The sequence below is a fragment of the Topomyia yanbarensis genome, chromosome 3 (assembly GCF_030247195.1).
Source record: "Topomyia yanbarensis strain Yona2022 chromosome 3, ASM3024719v1, whole genome shotgun sequence".
Lineage (NCBI taxonomy): Eukaryota > Metazoa > Arthropoda > Insecta > Diptera > Culicidae > Topomyia > Topomyia yanbarensis.
Genome location: NC_080672.1, coordinates 56,298,764 through 56,321,370, shown reverse-complemented (window position 1 = coordinate 56,321,370; position 22,607 = coordinate 56,298,764). Strand labels below are relative to the sequence as shown.

General features: G+C 36.9%; 1 protein-coding gene across 8 annotated transcripts in view; it reads left to right on the top strand.

Moving 5' to 3' along the window:
* Window positions 1-22,607, top strand: part of LOC131690643 (protein phosphatase 1 regulatory subunit 16A) — a 449,834-nt gene that overhangs the window by 41,757 nt on the left and 385,470 nt on the right. For all 8 annotated transcript variants that reach the window (XM_058976564.1, XM_058976565.1, XM_058976568.1 and 5 more), the window contains one exon: window positions 18,728-19,662. The gene's annotated coding sequence lies outside the window, so the exon portion shown is untranslated. The remainder of the gene's footprint in view (window positions 1-18,727; window positions 19,663-22,607) is intronic.

The following is a 22,607-nucleotide window of genomic DNA, read 5'->3' as shown; positions in this document are numbered from 1 at the left end:
AACGCTTACATCAAACTCAGTCGAGCACGCAACCAGTGGAGCACCATGGCACACTCTACAGTATCTTTGCCTTTGCCTTTTGCGGTCCGCAGTCGTTGGTTTATCAACCGGTTGTGGTTTAGCATACGACGACTGTGTACTGATCTTGGTCGTAGCATATGGACTTTCTTTAGCAGCCTCCAAGCAAGGTTTTTCGTGGTGTAGCGGTTGATCACAGAACCGGTACGTAGGAATCAGCCCTGGGTACGTGACCAAAGTTCGCTGATTAAATGTAACACCTTGTGTTTTGCCATAAATGGTCAGATATGAGGGGATAGGTTATGTCGGCCGCATTCTCACCACAAGCACTCCATTCCGGAGACCTGGGAAGAAGTTCCTCCATGTGTCTTCCGAAATGGTTTCCAATTCACCGTATTTTGGCATATGTTGTTTGATAACAGCAAGATTAGTACGCGGAGCCAAGTCATGCATTTTAACTTCAATAGTGTCACGGTCTACGTATGTTGGGATGCTGTATAAAATGTCATTACATTCGACAACGTGCTTCAAGTTGTTCTGCGTAGCAAATGATTCTGCTTGTTTTATGTTTTAGAACGTAATCAGTACCTCATGGCGTAGATGATGGAATTGCACAGCATTGACTTTTGCTATGTTGAGCTTCATATTCACCTTCAACAATTGCTCCACGTCACGGATCCCTGGTCTTACTGGACATTTCGAAAAATCAACAGCAACATAGTTCGGCCGAACCGTGCTATAAACTGGCTTGGCATTGTCACTCATTGTTTGTTCACGTTTCACACACTAGGTAGTAGATATCGAATTTTGTTTTTGCAACTAGACAATGCAGCGCACGGGTAAAATTTGATTGCCTGTCCTGCGATAGAGGAATTCCACGAAGATCCGTCCGAAAATCTCTAAAATCGTGACCGACCATCTTAAATTTCGATAAAACTTTACAGGTTTAACCGGCATGGAAGACTAACCATTTTTCACAGCCAATAAGATTATTTTGACTCAAGCGCAATTTTTAAAAGGGCGTAGACGTTTCTACGAGCAATAATTTCCAAAAAGTTTTGTTCGATTACACTATTTTATATAGTAAAACTATCTGAGAACGAGTTACAAAGAATGAATACTTCTGCACGAAAAAAATATACGCTGAAAAAAAATTTGTGTCAGTTTTCACAAAAACAAAAATTCATGATAAAATTTCAAATTGCAAACAACCCATTTTTTCTTTTTTTTTTATATTTTGTCAACAAAAATCTAAAGAGAAAAGAAACATTTTTCATGATGGAGAAACTATCATCAAAAAAGTTTTTATAACAATAACTTTATACATGTTTTTAAATTTCATTATAATTGATTTTATTAATGTAATTTTATTACAGAACATAATTCTAAATATAATTTTGTATCAAAATGCATTTTACAAATATCTTGCAAAATGCGATAGTTTTCCAGATATTTGCAATTTTGCTCCAACAAGAACAATTAATTCATATAATTAAGTCCATTTAAAAGTTATTCGCGTTACCCCATCATAAATTGTCAAAAGTCTATTGTTTATCGTTTTACAGACATAAAAGAAGCTTTTTAGTGTATTTGGATCATGGAAAAACTTTAAATAAAAAAGTTTTCCTAACAAAAACTTTTGACAAATTTTCATAATTCATACTATTTGCGGTCAAAACTAGAATTTTATTTTTGAATATGATTACAAACGCCATTCGCGTTTCTCCATCCACAGCAATTAGTTTTTCGTAAGGCTCATAACATTTCTTGTAACTTTCCCATTGACATCAAGGCGATATTGTAAACCATTTGAAAGCTACATGAAAACAACCACAATATAATTCAACTATATAGTTTAATCATCAGATCCTATGGTTGAATAATACTTTATATTGTTTTTATATAGCTTTCAAATGGTTTACAATATCGAACGAAAAACTAGTACTAGGCAGGCTCATATGGACATGATCGAAAGGAAATGTGAAGAATTCTTTGCCTTCTGCTAAGTAGGAGTTGGGCGTTGCACCCAAATCTACCGCATGGTCTATGGTAGAACATAACTCATCATCATGTTTTACCGCCGACGTCGGCTTTGATTTGCTTCACCCATAAAACTCGGCAAAGATGAACCTCCAGTATAACAATCGTTTTAAAATAAATACATCCATATATCTTGATGTTCAAGATTAAAAGTCGGCTAACTACTTTGTAACAATCGGATATATTTCTTTCCGGTTTTTTTACTGAAGATTTTTTTATCCGACTCTTACAAAGAAATTTCCCAGTGCGATTTTTATGCTTGAAGTTTATATCCGGTTTTTATTATCTAATATATTTGAAACGGGTTTTACGAAGCACGTTATGGCCTTGCGACTTGTATTTTCGGTCGCTCAATTTTCAGTACGATTTGCACATACATACAAAGGATTGACAGCCACGATCTTGAGATACTATGTGTCCATACTAAAACATCGCTTGAAAGCAGCGGCGGATCAAGAAAGAGTATTCGGGAGGTCCGGGTCCTGCCGAAAATTTTCAACTTGTTAAGAAATTTTAAACTAGTTTTAATCTTGAAGTATCAACCCCTCACTGTATTCTCCCTCCGGGCCGGGATGATTGACGATTTTTAGAGTGATTGCATAACCTTTCTATATGAGAAAAGCAAAAATGTGCCATAGTCAATTTTCGCCAAAAATTTTTTTTTTTTGATGTTGCATCAAATCTCAACGTTTCATGCATTTTAAACTCACTTGGCATCAAAAATACAAATTTGATTTTGAAATTTTTCGTTACTCCCCCCTTTGAGAATTTTTCATTTCAGTTTATGTTGGAATTTTCTGTGTGGTCGCACTCTTCAACCCGTAACTCCGGAACCGGAAATCCAATCAATAAAAAATTCAATAGCAGCCGACGGAAAGGTTGTACCTTTCATTTGAGACTGAGTTTGCGCAAATCGATCCAACCATCTCTAAGAAAAAAAGGTGACATTTTTTCCACATACACACGTATACACACAGACACTTTCCGATTTCGACGAACTGAGTCGAATGGTATATGACACTTCAGGGCCGGGGTTAAATTGACGATTGTTAGACTGAATGAGAAAGACAAAAACATTTTTAGCAAACTTCGTTTCCTATTAAATAAAGACCCTTATTACGGTACATCTCTTCAAAAGCGAGCTCAATATGAAAGGTAATCTGAGGATTATGATTGATTTCAGAACTCTGGAATTTTTTATTGGAATGATTTCAGGCAGGTATTTGGTATTGATGTTGTTAGACAACTGTGAAATCAGGACCAATAGATCAGTTACTTATCAGGATCCCATTCCGACAATTTTTCAAAAGTCATCATGATGTTTACAACAACAGGTTATCAATGTACGGATCAAATAATTCTTATTGTAATATTGCATTAAATCAGTCAGCATCAATAAATTTTTAACTTCAATCCAATAATTTTTTTTTGAGTGGGAGGGGGTGTATGGTGTTAAACCCCAAAGCCTTCTCTTGGCTACGCCGTTGCTTGGAGTTATTTATTTCGCTTTTTATTTTCCGATATGTTTCAGATCGATCCGATGGTTCTAAGTTAGAAAAATTGCAGTCAGAAGATTCGCGCAAATGAACTTTTTTACACTGATAAGTTATCAAGTTCCTTCCAGACAGCTTGGAACTGTTCGGTGATTATTTCTAGCGGTTGTAGATAGAAGAATGAAATACAAAATTCGTTTTATCGAAATAATGTTTGGCTTATTTAAATGGATTATTACTATATTGAATAATAAATAGTCGACAAAGGGTAATCCACAAACAACAAGCCACAACTGTTAAAGATTTCAAAAAAGGTATTTCATGTCTTCAGTAAAATTATTCGCAAAAGTAAAAGCTACAAATTTGCTGAAAGCATCATTTCAATACAATCACTTACAAGAAAATTTATGAAAATATCTCACTCGTAGGGGGATTAATCAGCAAAAGCACAATACCAAAAGAAAGGGCATATTACCTTCATTAAATTCTCCGAAGATACTATAGACCTAAAATTAGCCGTTTTGGCGTTAATACTAGATTACATGTATTTGGTCATATTTCTGGCAATGGGAAATGATAAATTTTTTTGTCCGTATTTATCTTTTGATAATAGTCCGATTTCAGCTTGCATCTATAGCTTATTCGAAAGGTATTCGTTAAAGCTGTCTAAAAATATATAAAGTGTTAATCTATGTTGTCAATTTTGGCAGATAATTTCGAAAAACCACAAAAAACTCCATTTTTACGCATTCAAACATGCGTATCTTGAAAACTAAACATCAGAATCAAAAACAATGTAATAGCGTTCTGTCTGGCTGATAGGTCTTTCATTTAAAATTGGTTCGGATAAGATTGGTTCAGTCATTGCTGAGAAACACGAATGAGAATTCGTCCGTTACACACACACAGACATTGTCCCAAATCGTCGAGCTGAGTCGATTGGTATATAAGAAAAACTTGAAAGTTTGAGCGAATTCTATACATTTCTATTCTAAGAAATGTAAAACCAAGATATATACCGCTATTAATTTACATTCCTATTTCTTGGTTCGACTACTAACGTACACTGGGCAAATAGCTTCTCCTGACAATGGTGAGGTGGGATGAATGCCGAATCGTGATCTTCTTCCGGGCCAAAGACTTCAGCCTTGCTTCAGCCAGTGAAGACTCTTATCGGGTGATCTTCGTGGGTCTGCCCCCTAACTACCTCCTCTTTATTAAGGTTCGTCTACCTTTTCACCTTTTTGTGCCGCGGGTCATGAACTGTACTGTTTGCAAACAATTCGGACACACAGCCTTCCATTTTAACAAAAAGGCTTGTTGTTGAAAATGCGATGGGAATCATGTGGATAATTCCTATAGAGGAAAAGTGTCTCTAATGTGGGGGAAATTCACTTGATATCCCGACATGTTCCACGTACAAACAGCGCGAGGTGGATTCCTTCAGGGACGCTCTAAGCGATCTTTAGCAAATATGCTAAAGATAGCTACGCCACCGGTCTCTACGAACATCTATACTATCAGGAATCAGTAGCCACTGGCTCAAATGTTACGTTCCCCATGCTGACCGGAGATTTGTGCCTTGCCAAGAATCGTCTTTTCATCATTTTCCTGATGGGAAGGATTGGGGAATTGGTAAGGTTAGGGGTAAGGAAAATAATGACACAAAACAATAAAAATAGAACATTCTGCACTCCCGGACCCGATCAGAAACACATAACAGAAATATTTCAAAACTATATCTCGCATTGCTATTTGTTATAAATTTCAGTTATTTTAACTACTAACGAGACCTAATTTATAACACCTAATTTATAGGTTACAAAAATTGTGTTCTGTTATAATCTTGTTATTTCATTCTGATCGGGGAGGAATGCTGAACGATCTGCAGGTGCTACAATAGCGGGAATGAAACTTCCAACCCCCGGAGGGATAACAGAACGATAACACCCTCGAAGAGATATTGTCATTCAAATACGGTTAAAACTATAGCTCTTTGTTGTTCGTAACCCAGTGTGGGTTACGAACAATAGCATGTCTCTCAGTTTCAGCTCTCTGTGCATAGGTTCATCAATGTATGGAGAACCAAAAATCCGGATACGTAATTGCATTACTACAGGGTAGTTGCATATCAAATGATATGATGTACCGTAATCGGATTCACAAAGATCACATGAATAATACTCAGCGCCCTGAATAGTAGCCATTGAGTTTGCAATGTCCAGTCAGTGCCCTGATTAGAATATTGCAGTTGTACTTGGAAAAATGCAACAAATTCTTTGACATTTTCGGACTCACATCTGGTAGAAAAGTCTTTGTTTGAACACAAGTTTGCAAGCTACGCCAATGGTTGGCATGTTCGGATGCAGCCCAAGAACGAATTTTGTGCTTTATCCAACTTATCGACAGTCGTAGAACTGGTTCTGGACCAACGAAGTCAGTCACAGCGCCAGTTCCAGCTAATTCGTCAGCCCACTCATTTCCAGTAATAATGGAATGACCGGGTACCCATAGAAGGTTGATAGCATTTGAAAGGCTAGAGTTCGACATGCGATTACTAATTTTGATCTCGAATCTGCCGAACTAAGTGCTTTCAGGGCAGCCTGACTGTCAGAGCAAAAATAGATTTTTTACCGCAAATTCCTTGTTGAAGTGTTAATTGTACGCCACACAGAATCGCAAAGATTTCTGCTTGGAATACGGTACAGTATCTACCAAGTGAATGACATTAGTTTAATCTCCTTTTATGACAATAGACACCAGCACCGGCTCGGCCCTCCAATAAAGAATCGTCAGAATAACAAACTACGTATTCTTCAAGTTGTTGCTCCATACAGCCAGACAGCCATTCCTCGCGAAGAGGAATTCTCATATTGAAAGTTTCAAAAAGAAAACTACATGTGAGTGTAAGGTCACTGGGAGCTAGTTTATGCATCCCATTTAACCATTTGGTTAGTTGCACGATCTATTGAGTTACTGTTCCAGAGCACAGTAACCTTGGAACGGTTTACTCCAGAAAAAAGTGCTTCATGTTGCAGAAACACATGTAGTGGTTTTATGTTCAAGAGTGCCTCTAGAGCAGCAGTAGGTGTTGTCAAGAACGCACCAGTCAATGCCATAAAGACCATCCTCTGAAGATGGTTTAACATTGAATGTACTTGGAGTCCCCAAGATTTGCCGAAAGCCAGCCTTCAAAGGCCATGCAAGCTATCTTGATCCTGAAATCGATGTGAGCTGTCCAATTAAGTTTTGAGTCAAGAATTACCCCAACCTACTTCACTTGAACTGCAATAATAACTTCAGGGTCAAAGAACTGCAATGGACGAGCTCCGGTTGTAATCATTCGTTGCGTGAAAAGCACCATTGATGTTTTATTTGGATTAACTTATAGCCCAACATGAAGACACCATTGCTCAAAAACACATAAGGCTTATTGCATCACATCAGTAAGTGTATTAATGCAAATACCGGTGATCGTTAAAGGAGACCGAGGAGGGTTGAAACATTTTTTTTTTGTTTTTGCTAGATAATTCGACAAAAACTGTCGTTCGATGATTGTTTATTTTTAAATTTCTTACTTCTGTTTATGCTTAATCAAATTACATCAAAATAACTGGCACAAATCAATAACATAGTATCAATATATTGATTTTTGTAACAGTGTTCTCTTTGTATCAACTCTCCTCATACCGAGGTAAGTTGAAATAGCAATTAATGTGAGTTGGAACAATAATTTTAAATATTATCAAAACGTTTTCTAAAGCATCAAATGTTACAACTGTGGTTTTGGTTACAAATGCAGAAATTTCTGCAATTATCCCAACAGTATTAACAGTAAGATACTTTACCTAACCACTAATTAACTATAACCGTAAAATTAAGAAATTTGCTACCCATTTTTCATACATTTATTTTCCAACCGCTTCCCCTAGAACATTCTGCATTCATTAAAATGGTTGATATGACCAGTGATACTATTTATGACTACAAGTGATACGGGTTTATGAAAACAGGTAAATTGGTCCAATGTCCATGTCGGTAGTATTTGATTCATTTTGAATTATGGTCACTTCACTCCAAGCTTCAGGAGCTGATAGTAGTAAACAATTAGAACAAATACATATTCCGTGGTTATAAATGACCAAGATATAATAAATTGACAACGTTGATCACTGTTGTCAATTCAGGAAAGAAGAATCTTGATTATTATTATTTGTTCAGGAACTTTAACGTGATTTTAACATTACCATTAGACTAGAAGTTCATCATCGAGGAGAGTTGAAACAAGGTGTTTCAACTCTCCTAGGTCAAGAAGTAAGTCTTGATCCACAATTTATAATTTATACCTCGCAAAGATAGAAAGAATACGTATCATAAATGTTAACTCCTAGACTATATAATAGTGAGATTTTCATGATCGAACATTACTTATTATCTTAATAAAATAACGAAAACTTACTTTTGCTCATTTTTTGTAGAGTGTTTACCGTAAATACTCAACCACTTATTTAACGTAGTTGGCTTGTATTGGAGGGTTTACAGGTACGATATAAATAAAACAAATGCATTATTGTTTTATCCCTAACGGTACTGTTTCGCTAGTAATAGGCACTGTTTCAACTCTCCTCTTTTTCAAATCTCCTCGGTTTCCCCTATATGATAATTATTGGCGAAACTATACGTTGGAAACCCAAGCTCATTAAGTTTCTTGAACAAGCCATCGGCGACAAGGTTCCATAGAAGTGGTGACAGCACACCGCTCTGAGGACATCCGCAGACACTCAGTTTCCTTATCTCTACTTGTCTTAACGATGAGGACAGATGTCGGTTCCTAAGCATTGCGTGTATCCAGTTCGAGATACATGAAGGTACTCCATGACCTCGTGCCGCTTCCGAAATGGATTCAAAAGACACGTTATCAAAAGCAGTTTCAATATCGAGAAAAACTCCTAAACTTGATTACCTTTTTGAAAAAGCTTTTTCAATGTTGTAGACAATATTGTGTAATAGGATGGTAGTAGACTTTCCCCCGCTGATATGCATGTTGAATTGCATGCAACGGGTGCTCGCCCAAACTAACAACTCGAATATAGTGGTCGACTAAACGCTCCACTGATTTGAGAAGGAAGAAGGTCAGACTGATCGGTCTAAAGCTCTTTGCCTCCTCATACGTGACGCGGCCACCTTTGGGAATGAATTTGACAGTTATTTCCCGCCACGCTAATGAAATGTATCCTGTTGCAAGACTATAAGTAAGAATCTTTTTCAAAATATGCTTGAAGCGTTCATATGCTCTTTGTAGTAGAACTGGAATGATTCCATCTTTTCCCGGAGACTTATACGGAGCAAACTTTCAATCTCCCATTTGGTCGATTCGGTTGTCACGGTTGGTTGTCGAGCAAATAACCAAGAATCAGAACTAGCTGAAAAGAACTCAGAGACAGTCGTCATTGATGGCTCTGAATAGCCTAGAAAGTGTGTGTCAAAAAGACAGCTTAACATTACATCTTCGTCAGACGAGTATTCACCATTAGCAATTCTAATCGAACTGATATCAAACTCTTTCGAAAGTAACTTATTTATGCTACTATGAGTGAGCTTGTTTTATGCACGACCTCATCCAAGTCACTTGGAGATAACGACGGTTTGAGCTCGTTTGGTACGAGTCAGTTTGCCAACTCATGCGTAATACCGTCAGAGCAGAGAGTTACATCTAACACCTCTTCTCTGACAGCTCGTGCAAAGGTTTGGCGGTTTCATGCATTAAGTATGTGCAGATTTGTGCTACTTAAGTATCCCACTAAGTCGGTGCCTCTCAAATTGATATCTGAGCTGCCTCAAATTATGTGGTGGGTGATTATGAACGGAAACCCATTTCTGCCACAATATGATGCAACCCTTTTGAAATCATCAGTAGGCGATGTACGGTGTTTCCAAATAGGCAAAAACGTGATCGAAATTGTTTTGACCACGAAAAAAGTGTCTTCAGCAAAGTTTGTCTATAAAATACTCCCCATCTTTTTAAAGTATTGGTTTGGTGATTAATCCCCCCAAAGCTGGGAAGCAAACTTTTGTTTAGTCATTTATGAAAATAATAAAAAACTGTGTTTAGCAAAGTTATAGGGAATATAATAAGAAACAACTTTGCTGAAGAGACTATGTATCTATCTTTCGATTTTAATACACATTTGTATAGTTTTCTATGATACACCCCTGACAAATCACTTTTTCCAACATAACTTTTCTGGGTGATTTTTTAGAATTTCGGAAATGTTCTAAGATTTTGTTTGGCACAAGAAAACACAAAATTTTTGTTATGCAAGTTTATTTTTATCTCTTATATCTGTAGAGTTATCGATATTTTTAGTGCTACATTTTGGTATGAAATAACACTTCAATCCGCAAATTTCCGGAGACAAAGCCATATTCATTCGAATCTATAAAGCAAACGCTATCGAATCCAGGGATAACCATTTGTCGTATGCTGTCTCTTACATGCAAAATCATATATTCAAAAAACGACTATAAAACCCTTTTACAAGGACGTTTAAAAATTACCCCTCCCACCTCTCCGCCATGTAACAACATGCTTCATACACCCTCTTTTACCCTTAAATGTGTGATGTAATTTTTAAACAGCCTTATAAAAGGGTTTTATAGTCGTTTTTTGAATATATGATTTTGCATGCAAGAGACAGCATGCGACAAATAGTTATCCCTGGATTCGATAGCGTTTGCTTTACAGATTCGAATGAATATGGCTTTGTCACCGGAAATTTGCGGATTGAAGTATTATTTCATACGAAAATGTTGCTTTTTTTGGCACTAAAAATTTCGATAACTCTACAGGTATAAGAGATAGAAATAAACTTGTATAACAAAAATTGTGTATTTTCTTATGCCAAACAAAATCTTAGAACTTTTTGAAATTCTAAAAAATCACCCAGAAAAGTTATGTTAAAAGAAGTGATTTGTCAGGGGTGTATCATAGAAAACTCGACAAGTGTGTATTAAAATCAAAAGATAGATACATAGTCTCTTCAGCAAAGTTGTTTCTTATCATATTCCCTACAACTTTGCTGAATACAGTTTTTTATTATTTTCATAAATGACCAAACAAAAATTTGCTTCTCAGCTTTGGGGGGATTAATCACCAAACCAATACTTCAATAAGACGGGGGATATTTTATAGACAAACTTTTCTGAAGACACTATAGCTCGAAAATCGTTTTTTAGTGGTCAAAACAATTTCGATCACGATTTTGCCTAATTGGAAACACTGTGCGATGGTTCATTATGCGGCAAATATGCCGAATAATAAACGTATTTCTTTTTTATGTTGTCAACAGTCGTATTTACCGTGACAGCAAAAATTTGCGAAGAAAAAAACGTCGACTGTGTCAGAGATTTGCTTAACACAGCAAGGGTAAGACCAACGACACTCCGTGCGCGACTGGCACATTTTAGTACTGCCAGCCATTCAGTCCTAGGCACAAAGAAACACCTTGACTTGACGACTCCTGTTTTCAGTCTCCTCTTACGACATAGGAACAGGAACCTAGTGGTTGGCTTGATTCTCGATACTGGACATGACTGGAGGCAAGTGAAGGTCATCACCATCCAAAAACCAGGAAAACCAGTCTCCGACCACAACTCGTATCGACCGATTGCTACTGTCCAGCATCCGAAAGTTGTTCGAGAAAATGATCTTACTCCGCCTTGACAATTGGGAAGCAAATGGCTTACTATCAGATACACAATTTGGCTTCGGACGACGAATGACGAATGATTGTCTTGCGTTGCTCTCAACGGAAATTCATATGGCCTATGCTAGCAAAGAGCAGATGGCATCAGTTTTCTTGGATATTAGGGGACTTTTGATTCAATTTCTATTAAGATTTTTTTCTGAGAAGCTGCACCATCATGGTCCTTCATCGATTTTAAACAACTTTTTGCCAAACTTGTCGTCTGATAAACTCATGCATTTCTCGCGTGGTCCCGAATTAGTTACATGGCTCTTTCACAGGGCTCATGTCTAAGCTCCCTACTCTGCAACTTTTACGTGAATGATATTCACGAATGGTGGTCTCTATTTCAGGTCCCTAAGCTGTCGATTTGGAAGGACTATTGCAAGATATCTTGGACAATTTGTCAATTTGTTTAGAAGTAGAAAAAAATTCGTTCTCATTTACGCTGTTTATTATTGTTTCAATTTTTATTTTTTATAGTTTTACAAAACAATGGTTCGCAAGTATAATTTGCGCACAGTAACTGCTGTAGCAGTAGCGTTGTGTGTTATCAATGTATTACTGGTCAGAAACATTTTTTTTTCATTTCAATTTCCGCTCCATTTCATGGTATTTTCCAAAACCCGATTTTTCAACTTTCACTCTTCCAAATAATTGCACTTTTTCAGAAATATTGAAATTCCATTGTATACCGTTATACTAGAATCATTTGATTTTTTTCAAATCGGTTGAAAATTCGCAAATTTATAGTAATTTTTGTGAAAAAAGTCAAAACCGCGATTTTTTCACTTTTTTTGTTCAACCTAATCTATGTACCATTGATTCAATAAATTCCATACATAATAAAATATATATATTTCTTTTGTTTGCATTTTTACCTGCGAAAATTGCAATCAAACGCGTGGGGTACGTTTGTACTCCAGTGCAATGTTCTAAGGTAGAAAAAGTAAGTGTAACGTTCTTGTGTTTAGGATTTGTAACAGATGTGCCAACAAAGGATCAACTTTCTCCGTACAATAACCGTTACATGGCGGAGTGCCCATTTAGGAGACCTGATCAGGCTGTACAAAACTACAATATTGTCGGTGATAGATTACGGGTGTTTCTGTTTTCGTGCCACTGCGAACATACACTTCACCAAACTGCAGTGAATTCAGTATTGTTGGTTGCGCATTGCTTTGGGTTGCATGCATTCGACCCATACGATGAGTCTAGAAGTGTTGGTGGGCGTCCTTCCGCTAAAAAATCAATTTTGGGACCTCTCATATCGAATGCTCATTCGATGCGATATCTTGAACCCGTTAGTAATTGTAAATTTTGAGACGCTTGTCGAGTTCAATTCCTACACCCGATTTATGTTCTTATACTTCGATTACATGCCACAAAATATCAATTCCCAAACGTGTCAATCTCTCTCATGCTTTTGATTCAACTGTATATTTCGACACATCCATGAAAGATAAGATTCGTGGAATCCCAGATCACATACGTCCGTAAGTGAACCCAAATATCTTTCATAGTAAATTTCGAGGAGTCGACTGCAACGATATGTTTTACACCGACGAGTCAGGTTTCGACGGCTCCATTAGCTCCAGTATATTCAATCAAAACCTCACCGCCTCATTCAAACTCAATGATCCTTTTTCAGCTTACGGCGCATAACTCGCTGCTATGCAGTATATCCTCAGGATTATTGATACTTTGCCCACAGATTATTATTTTATTGTTTAGGACAGCCTCAACTCAATAGAGACTCCCTGTTCGATGAAACCTTGAAAGCACATTCCATATTTTCTGGAAAATTGTGGGAGCTTCTGCGTGCTTTGTCTGTAAGATCGTACAAAATTACCTTAGTTTGGGTTCCCTTGTATTGCTCCATGCCAAGTAATGAATATTCTGGAGGAAGGCGAAGCTTACAGATTTTCGGTTCAAGAATATTTTCATAAGGAAATCTGCAGTAACCTGCGATATTTGGGATCTTACGATAGTTTGACAACTTGACTCTTTTCTGATTGTGGTGTAACATTCGCGCATGACTGTCCAGCAACACCGGTTCCAAGGACTATTTGATGGTTGACTCACCAAGACAAAGGCATGATTCCGTGCAATCTCACGTGTAAGTTCGGATTGGTCCTATGTTCCTCAGACTTATTGATAAAGGATAAAAGAACATTCCAATATTCACTAAACATTCCAATTTATTTTTTTAAACAGTATCTGTAGGTAGTTCCGGTTCATGTTTTATACGTGACCGCAATTATAAATCCTTATTCATGTAATTAGGCCTTAGGCTTTCGGGGTTGCTACAATAATCATTTGTGGAAATATTTTGTTGAATGGAAATACGCGCTAAAGTACCTATGTAATATATTCCTGCAAGAATTGGGTTATAAAATTGAGTTTTGTATTGATTGCATAGCCGTTGTAGTACAAGACAGGCATGCAATAAATTTGAAAAGACCGTTTAGAAATGATTTCTCAACGATGTGCTTGTGCAGAGAAACTAGTTTGTCTCTTACAGTCGTTCTATACTAAGTCATTCCATACTAAGTTGGGTCAATGGACTATGGAGTGCCACAAATTTCTGACCAAAGGCTATCTTTCTGTGAGGTATATAATATATTTTATATTGTGTTGCGAGCTTTCGTAAAAAATATTCAGATTGCATTTTGATATTTTTGTACAGGTACGAAACATTTGCATATTTCCGTACAATCTTTGGCCAAACTAAGTGCAAGCTTATTGTATTTCTCACTGCGTACGCAACATTAGCGCAACATGTGCTGAATATACATTTAGGCGTTTATTGTCAACAACATTTTGTTTGAAGATTGTTCTATATTAGTATATTCCTAGCAATCTGAGTATGTAAAATCTCTGAAGAATTATGGAGATTTGATAGCTTCAAATCAATATGAACATAAATCATTCATGATGAATGCAAAGTTTTCCAAAGTTTTTTTTCTTTTTACACAAATGCATCTCCTCTTCGTTGCAATTTTTTGGGTCAAACTGAAAAGTGGGCATATGACTGTTGGTTCATTGAGCATGTTTACTCATTCGGTCAATCACGAAGTGAAACTACGGGCAGTATACCTAAGCTAACCTAAGCAAGCTGAAAAGTGGGAAATGAAATCGTCTATATTCGATGAGTTATTTATAGGCAGTGTACATACATCGATACACTGCCTATAATCGCAAGACATTCCCATGTTTTACGAGATCCCCTATCTACATGGGACTGACTTGCGATTATAGGCAGTGTATCAATATACTTACTAGGACACTTAGAAGACATTTGGGTGCTAAAACGAAGAGTGTACGCTTCCTGGTCTGATGGTATCAAGCAAAAATGGTCTAATATTGCCACGAGGCGAAATCGGTATGTGGTTTAGTACCAATAGGATTGTCAGGAGAAGATTGGAGTTCCACAATGAAAGTGGTGAATCAAACCTTTGCTTTATCTCTGTGACTGTTCCAAATTTGGTAGATCAACTATTTATCTGACCGATACACCATACCTAATTGTTTTTCCTGCTAGCAATCATGATTTACTTAGAATCGCTACTGGAGTAGTTCATACATTGACGGATTATTTGGGTTCTGTTATAATATACTATGTAGCAGATGAACCTTGTACATCTGCTACATAGTATATTATAACCTTGTATGTATAATGAAGCGACTTTACTAAATCGATGAATCCAGCCTGGTCGTTGCATACATATAATACTCGGTTTGTATAACCAGTGGTTTACCTAGGAGCTAGCACTGATGGGGCGCCATCATCACAGTATTGATTCCTAAATAACATAACGACATACTTTTTGCAAGCAATTCAATTCATATTTCATAAAAGCAGAAGCATGCTGAAGTATTTCTAAATAGTTGAAACTTTGCAATAGGTGAGTAGTATTTGACTGATTTGTTGTATAGAAACATTATAAAATAACGCTAATCAGATCAGATGAATGAAACTATGTTATCGAGCATATTGCATTTACGAAAGAAGACTATTCATGAGTCTCTATATCACTGATAAAAAGGTGTATACTTGTTGCATTCTTGCTCTTTTTACTCACGACATACTCTACAACATTTAGTATGTTGCGCAACGTGTCAAGTGATGCTGGTTTATTTTATTACTTTTTATGCTCATTTCCCACTCCGGTACTCCCTTAAGATGGTTATTGCATTACACCTCGATAGTGGTGCATCGAGTTTCTTCGTACTCTGCACCAGCACATACAAACGCTCAACCACTGGTCTGTGCGCCGACTGGCGGGTCGTCGTGCATTGACATTTGCTGTGTGCCGTGTTTGCAAATATTGTTCCACAATTTGATGGCGGTATTCGTGGACGGGGCTCACAGTGGGAGTCATTGTGTGTCCATTTAACGGTCGAATTCGTCATCGTGCATATACTAATTATATTAATTTAATAAATACATAAGTAGAAACCTATTAGTTGTCGCTTTGTAATAATCGTAGTTTTTCGCACTAGTGTACAATTGTTTTGTGCTAGTCGTATGTCTATCTATGTATGTGTTCGTCTGAGTATTTGTGGCAATTGGGTCGGGGAATGGATGCAGAACTGGCGTATATGTTAGAATAGTTGCTAATACTACTGGTGATCAATTTGTGCATTTGGTTGTATTCATTCGGGAAAGTCGGATTAGATAAATTAGGGTACAATGAATTCACCGACGCAGGTGAGTCATCCATTCCCGGCCAGCATAGCATGATGAAAGTCGTTAATGGTAAATACACTACATTTGCTGCATTTAGACGAGTTTGATTGCATGTTACATGTGTTTTTCTATTCTATTTCATTAGTCTGTATTTTTGCACATTTATTATTTTGCTTTTCTATTATTAATGTATACCAAAATAGTATCGTCAATTTATACACTTCTAATCAAGCTATTTGCATCTTTTTTTCTTTATTCGGCATGTTATGATTCCTTTTATTGCTATATCTCCACTATTCGCTCTCTATACTCACATAGGTACAAACGCTCGTGGCCTTCGCGATAACGCAAACCAGGCCACGAACGCGACCATGCAATTGCAATAATCCACACATACTTACGTCCGCGATTTTGCCTGCATGAAAAAAAAACCCCGGTAGTTAAGTAAACGTAGCATCTTTAAACTCCCTAACGCGGTCTGAAACATTAACCCACCACTCGCGCGATCATGAAACGGTCACGTCCGGAAGTCTTGCCTCGGTCTTAGCAGTCTTGACTAATGTCTTCAGTTGAACCAATCAAAAAATTGACGCTCATATTCCCAAAACACATGTTCCATGATGACATGACCTGAAACTCTAGTGATATGGGGAAACGAACTCGCTTCTACCATCTGTACCATACACTAAAATTAAGCATCAGATTCACGGTTCGCGCTACATCATTATAAAATCGAAATTATACACGCGAAGTCACATACACGTGACAAACACGTTAATATACAAATGCTTGAGCCCTTCGCGACCATCCACGGCACCTACACCCGCGATCTCGTAATCATGATAACATCCCGGTGATAAAGTGAATGTCTCAGCTCCTATAAATTTTCAAACGCGGTCTCAAGCGTGAACCTAAAAACTCCCGTACTCGAACGATCATAAAACTGTCACTTCCGGATATTTCTATCCTTGATATCAGCAGACTAGGTCCATGCCTTCAATTGGGCCAATTAAAAAAAAGAAAGCTCTCATATCCACTGGACACCACGTTACATGGCGACATGACCGAGGACTCTAGTGATATGGGGTAACTTACTCCCTGTCAGAATGTGAATTGAACACCGAAAACTAACTATCAGAATGAAGGTCCGCGTGATCATCCAAGAACGCACGCGTATATAGGAATGGCCACACGATTAAAAAATCCCGTTTTGTACACGTGAAGTCACATGAACGCGAGCACACGTGACAAACACGTTAACATACGAACGCTTAAGCCCTTCGCGATTAACAACGCACACCTACGTTCGCGATCCCGCAAACTTAATAACACCTCGGTAATAAGGAGAACGTTTTAACACTTACGAAGTTTTAAACGCTGTCTCAAACGCGAACCTACAGACGTCCGTTTTCGCGCGCTCATGAATCGGTTACGTCCGGAAACCATTACTCTCTGTCCTAAGAACTTAGGTCCATACACCAATTAAAAAAGAAAGCTCATATCCACTAGACAACACGTTCCATGGCGACATCACCGGGCACTCTAGTGATATGGAAGATCTTACTCTCTTTTAGCATCTTCGCCGTACACCAAAAATAAAGTATTGGATTCACGGTCCGCGCGCGATTATCCAAAAACACATGCGAATATGCGAAAGGCACACGGTTATAATATAGAATTTATACACGCGATCGAACACGTTAACGTACAAATGCTCGAGCTCTTCGCGATGATACACGCGATCGCGAGTCCCTACGCCCGCACATACCTGAACCTGTCTCGTCTGCAAATTGTAGTATGTGATTCTGACGGGGAGCCCTTCCGAGAACCTAGCTCTACAGCTCCAGTAGGACAACCCTCGAAAAAGAAAAGTTTAATAACTCCGCCGCACGTGACCGGATTTTGACAATCTATAGCTTGTTAGAAACGTATTTATATAGCTTTCTATTTACATGTAGTTTGCGTGATATGATTGCTTTGCTCGAAAGTTTTTTGCTTAAAACATTTTGTGTTTTGATAAAATCACCCATATCTAAGAAAGTCAACAACATATCAAAAATCAAAAAAAAAATAGTGTCAAACTATCACGTTAGGCCTTTCATTTGAAATTAGTTTCACTAAAATCGGTTCAGCCATTGCTGAGATATTTACATGACATTAGTGTACATACATACATACACACATACAGACATTGTTCCAACTTGTCGAGTTGAATCGATTGGTGTATGAGACTCGGCCCTCCGGGCCTCGGAACTAGTTTTCAAGGTTTGAGCGAATTCTATATATTTCTTTCGTAAGAAATGTAAAAATCGAAACCGTTACCTCTCCCCCATAAGGGATGTGCACTTCCTACACTACAGTTCACGAGTGTGAACTCACCGTATTGGTATTAGTTTTTTTTCTGATAGCGCTGGCTGTTAATTTTGAGGTACTGGTGCAGTTGTCATTATTGGCTGAACAGCAGCTGTGTGGATAGGGAATCACATAAAAGATGGAGCAAATATGCGATTATAGGCCGTAAAGCTCTGTTCTAAACGGTTATTTTAGATTCGCGGATTATTTTCCACTTGGATGATGACCGGTGGAACTGAACTTTTATTATATATCATTAAATTTAAACACTTCACTACCCCTTCCCCCCACCTCAAGACAAATTCTTCAATTCGCCACTGTGTCCAATTTTGAGATTCTTAATTACGTACATTAATATTTATTTTCTTTTCACCCTTCCCTTCCAGAGTGCTTCCGGTTCCGATCGATTCGCGCAACATTAAGCGACCACTACTAACCGGGCCAATACAACCAATACACGGCAGGCAGCAGAAACGCAATCGGAAAAGAACAAGTCATTCGGACAGTGTTGTACATTTCTCGCGTCTAGGCAACGAACGGGACGTGTGGGCAGCTGGGAGCTGTTGCATGCATCCGGGAGAAAAGTAAATAGCAAAACACAACCTGCAGCGGGGTGTTGTGCTCTCTTGGCCATGTTAGGTTTGGCTGTTGTTGATGGTTTGGATGTTGTTGTTGTTGTTGTTGTTGTCGGTATTGTAACACAGAAAGGTGGGCAACATAAAGTGCAAAAGTGATTGTTCGCAAAGCAAAATAACGTACATTTGTCGAAGCGCAAAGTGTGAGGTAATACAGAAAAGCGTGCTGTTGGCAAAGAAATGCTAGTGAAAAAAGGGCTAAACGGAAAAGGAGTGCAATTGTATTGAGATCATGTTTTCCGCCTCTGCCGTGAGTGTGTAAAAGGTTTTTTTTTCGGTGTTCGTCCAAGTGTGAGATTCGCGTCGACCGTTACCTTACAACGCGGCAGGCAGTGTGTAATTTCCTTTGCATTAAAAAACGAAAGTTTTTCGCGCTTATTTGGCCGAATCAACAATCCAGCACAAAAGTGAAGGAGTGCCTACTTGCTGGAGTCTAATACAGATCGATTTGCCGAGCGCGCGGAGATTGACCTCGTTGAAGCCGCCAAAGTGGGCCTTGTGAGTGTGTGCTGTTGTTGATTGCAAACTAGTTTCCTGTCGCCCCTGACGGTTGCCTCTCGGGGTCCGCTGCTCAAGTCCGAATATCGACAACACGTGCTTACGGTGATTTGCACAGAACTGGTTTTTTGCAAATATCGTATCGTGAAGCTGGTTACTGCTAAAAAAACCGAACGCAAATAAAAAAGGTAAGACTGTCGCTGTTTTTTGTACCGGTGGGGTTTTAGCCGTAGCATAACGCCAGTGAGCAGCCCCTTCGAAGGGGGAATTATTAGGCCATTTCGCATGGTCTAGACGGATATTCAAATTTCTAGGACAAGCGGTGATTCACTTTGCGAATACAGCTGCGCTCTTTGCTTCTAGGCGATTGAAGGGTATCATGTTTTTTTGTTCAACGAAACTCGTTTTCGGTTTAATAGTCAGAAGGACCGGCAGTTTTAATATTTAATGAAACGAACTTGATCAACCAGAAGTTATAAATTCTAGAGAAGATTTCAATATACGATATAAACTGTACTCAATGCGACTGTTGTCGGTGCTTAGTCTGATTCCACGTGGCAAGAAACCGACACCTTGTATACACTCTTACGACTGAAAACAGTACTATATACGATTATATCAGGCTTTCGGAAAATATTTATAAAAAATATAGTGAAGAATGAGACACTTCTTGCGGTCGCCTGTTTTTTCATGAACAAGAATTACTTTGGAATTTTCGCTTCTTAAAACATTACTAGCATTTTTGTGACTACCGATGGGTTCACTCAGCCTCGAACGTTGAAGCATCAGCTTACTAGCCTGCAACATTTCCTACACACCATCTGCTAGGTGTGATTAGTTCGGACCAAGCTCATTAGCTCTGGGGAAAACGCTCATTATTATACCACTCTGATATACGACTTTGTTTATGTGAACGTGGGATAACTAACTCACCTATCATACCATACTTTTAATGATATCCGAAATGTATTGTAATCAATTCATATTTTATAACACCTTCCTTTCATTGATGAAAATGTGCATATATGACCATATGTACATATAACAATCCAATTAATATCAAATTTGTATAAATTCTTCGAGGTCTTTCATTCATTTCCTTAATTATAGTGAAGAAACTAGAAATCTTCGCCAAAAACATCGAGAAGAATACCCACATTATACTTTAAATAAATTGTAATCATGTAAATAAATTATAAATTTTTGCTTCGCTTCTACGAAACTTTTGTATATAAGTTGTCGTAAAAATCCTACTGGCCTTTTTTATTTCTTAATCAGCAATAGATACCCAATAAAATTGTTTTCAAAACTTTCAAATCATAGAAATAACCAAAAGAATGTCTGAATCAATCATTTTAAATTTTTCAAAAGTTACTTTAGGATACACTTTAGCGTGTTTCGAGTTCTGTGAATTCTATCCACGTTTTTTATATTTTTTGTTCTGTTTACATAAATACCTGCTCCAGTGTTGAAATTAATATAAGCTGTTTATAAACAACATACAGGTCATTCCACGTCAGATTTATAACCAAAATTTTTATTCCTTCCAAAAAATTTTCTTGCATTCTTTAGCTAAAAATTATTGACACGTATTTTTTGTTTTGGCTGGATATGATTTTTTTCAAGTTATTAGTTTTTGAACTTTTGAAGTTTAATAAATTGAACATTTTTGAATCACTGATAACTCGGAAACGATCCCATATATGGAAAAAATATTAAATAAAAAAAGTTGCGTTTTCAAATGAGCTTACCGAAAAAAATTCACAAAAAATGCTTTTTGGTTATATAACTTATGAAATTTGCAATTATTTGAAACAAATTGCTTTTTTTTAAGTTGGATAATTTTTTTACTTATTTTTTTTTAAATATTAAGAATCATGTTAAAAAGTTTGTGTAAAAATTTGGGAGTGGAAATCAAAATACTTTGCGTGATATTACAATTATAAACTTAAAACAAAGCAATTTTACACTAAACGCCCATTAATAAACCTGTTATAATTGAAATATCTCGTAAAATACTTCGAGTTCTTTTCTGAAATTTTCACATAATCTTCTTAATATACTTATGTTATCAAAAAAAATGTTTTCAGTGCGACTTTAAAAAAATTGCTTCTAACGCCTTGATACCACCAAAAAGTCTTAAATTTGCAAAATGCAAATTTACAACTACAATTTTGGCTCCCTCCATTTTTTTGCATTCTTTAGCTTAAAATTATTGACACGAATTTTAAGCTTTGGCTGAATATGATATGTTTTTCAAGTTCTGAGTTTTGGAGCTTTATAATTTTTTTTTAATTTCATAAATTTAATAAAATTGAACATTTTCCAATCCCTGAAAACTTAGAAACTATTAGATCAGTGGAACAAAAAATTAAATAATAAAAGTTGCATTTTTGCATGACCTCACCGGATTTTTTTTTAAATATTTGTTTTTGTTACGTAATTTATGTATTCTGCAAATGTTAGAAGCAAATAATTTTTTTAGGAAGGCGCCGAATTTTTTTTTTATCTTTTTCACATAATTTTTAATTATATCGAGAAGATTGTGTGAAAATTTCAGAATGGAACTCGAAGTATTTTACGAGATATTTCAATTATAACAGGCATATCACTGGGCGTTTAGTATAAAATTGCCTTGTTTTAAGTTAATAATTGTAATATCTCGCAAAGTATTTTGATATCCACTCCCAAATTTTTACACAATCTTTTTATCATGATTCTTAATATTTAAAGAAAATAATAAGCAAACAAAATTGGTTCAACTTCAAAAAAATCAATTTGTTTCAAATAATTGCAAACTTCATAAGTTATATAACAAAAAATAATGCTTTGTGAATTTTTGTCAATAAGCTCATTTGAAAATGCAACTTTTTTATTTATTTTTTTCATATGTCGGATCGTTTCCGAGTTATCAGTTATTGAAAGTTCAGAAACTAATAACTTGAAAAAATATCATATTCAGCCAAAACAAAAAACACGTGTCAATAATTTTTAGCTAAAGAATGCAAGAAATTTTTTTGGAAGGAATCAAAATTTTGGTTGTAAATCTGACGTGGAATGACCCACACAGAAAAAACTCATAATTTTAACTCTTACCTCAAAGTCTTGTCCATATTTCCATAGTTTTAAATTC